This window comes from Trichechus manatus, unplaced genomic scaffold (genome assembly GCF_000243295.1).
Source record: "Trichechus manatus latirostris isolate Lorelei unplaced genomic scaffold, TriManLat1.0 scaffold00159, whole genome shotgun sequence".
NCBI classification, from domain to species: Eukaryota; Metazoa; Chordata; class Mammalia; order Sirenia; family Trichechidae; genus Trichechus; species Trichechus manatus.
The window spans coordinates 5,872,484-5,874,438 of record NW_004444095.1 but is presented as its reverse complement, the minus strand read 5'-3'; the positions used below and the strand labels follow the sequence as shown (position 1 = coordinate 5,874,438).

Below are 1,955 nucleotides of genomic sequence, written 5' to 3'. Positions count from 1 at the left end.
TCAAAAACAATTTAGTTCACATAATTATGTTCTTATTATTTACTGGCCAGTTATTAATAGTATCAACTATGTGAGATGAAGAGATCATAGTATTATTAGGTTGCACAATGAGATATTTCATTTTTAATTATGTTAATTTATTAGTCACCATGTAGTTTTTACTGTTTGAGTGAATTTCAGTTTTGTAATTGCACAAACTGCCAACTTAATTATAGAGGGTTTAAGTATATGAAAAATAATCAAATAAATTCACAAGAAGAGAATGGTATTTTCCATAGCAAACCTGTTCAATTACTCTTTAATTTAAAGAACTATCTGATAAAAAAAGAAATTATACTGAAGCAAGCCATTTCCATTTATCTCAAGAATATTATTATAAGCTGAATATAGATTTTGCTTTAGTGGATCATGTAGTAGTGCTAAAGAAATGTAGGAAGTATAATCCTTAAGTAAATGAAATGCTGTAGGCTTTCTTTTCTTCCACCAACAGCCAATATTGAAAAATAATTCTTATTGTTATGTGGATCAGGGATAAAGACATTAGAGCAGATTAACCTCAGAGTTCAAATGTGTAACATTTAACTGCCAATTTCCAGGGATAAACTAATTTCTTAAGTATTTTATGATGAAAATGGAATAAAATTTTAATAAGCAGCCAACTTATGGTGCCGTATTTCTATGCAAATAATGCATGCCTTCTATGTTTGTTTGCTAATCACACCCTTGCCCCACCCGAGGTATTTTCACAAGCACCACTATGCCATTTTTTTTACATGTTGCTGTAAAACAAACTTAGCATAGTGGCGCTTACAAAAATACCTCGAGAGGGGAAGGGGGAAGGGCATGGTTGGCAAACAATTGTAGAAGGCACGCGTTATTTGCCTAAAAATCATACCTCAGGGAATGGGCAGTCTCTTTTTGATGTGAAATGATTGTTTTATGTGTTTTCCTACTATGCTTAAATTAATTTAATGGTTAGGTGCTCAAACTTTGATTTCTATTTGAAATACATCCTATTGAAGGCAAAATGTCGGTGCTTCTTTTGCGCTAAGTGTAAAAGAAGCTAGAATGAAATGCTTCTACATAGGAATCATTTCAGCATGTTCTCGCTACTTTAAATTGTACTGTTGTCAGGCTGAAAACTAAAGAAATAATAAGTCCGATAATAGAAATTGATTAAAACTTATTACCTGAAAAAAATCCATTTTGCCCTAGTAGGCCAGGTCTGTATGGAAGCTGCCAACTTCATTTGGGAAGTTTGAAAGGCGTATGAGGAAAGCGGTTTCTCTCAAATAGCTCTTGAAAATAGACCTTTTGATATGGCTCTTATTTTACTGCTTCATTACTTTTTATGATGAAAAATAATATTTAAAAATGAAAATAACTATATGTAAGGTTTGTAGACTCGTCTCCACCCATCATTCCCTCTAAAATACCTTTTGTGTTAGTGCCACCGATATCAACAAGCTTATCTCTTTTTTTTCTTTTTGGTTAAAAACACTTAGTTTGTGAATCTTCTTTGTTCTTCTGAAGTATGCATAGTTATACAGAAGTGGATTAGGTCAATCCCCTCTCAACTTTAATATTATTTCTCCATCTTTATGGTACCTGAATATTTGATAAAGACAGCTGACCTCTCCTTTGTTCAGTCTTTTTAAAGTCACCTGGGAATAACTTGGTTTCTCCCCCGTCTTTATTCCAAGAATGTAAACAACTTCCCTGCACTCTCTCTCACTCTAAGTCTCCCTGTTTGTCCTTCCCTTCCATTTAATTATATGTGAAGGGACATGTCTAACAATAACTCTGAATACTATTTTAGTTTTTAATATATGTAACTTAATTATAGTTTACTTGGTACATTAAATAACTTCCAAAAAAGTTGTGTGGTCTACACCATCTTAAATACTTCCCGTTTTGTCTTTTACTTAAATCCTTTTTGCTGGAAATTAAAGCAC

At 32.6% G+C, this 1,955-nt stretch overlaps 1 protein-coding gene across 1 annotated transcript in view; it reads left to right on the top strand.

Moving 5' to 3' along the window:
• The window catches only part of CFAP47 (cilia and flagella associated protein 47), a 431,188-nt gene that overhangs the window by 390,725 nt on the left and 38,508 nt on the right, over positions 1–1,955 (top strand). The gene's annotated exons all lie outside the window — the stretch shown is intronic.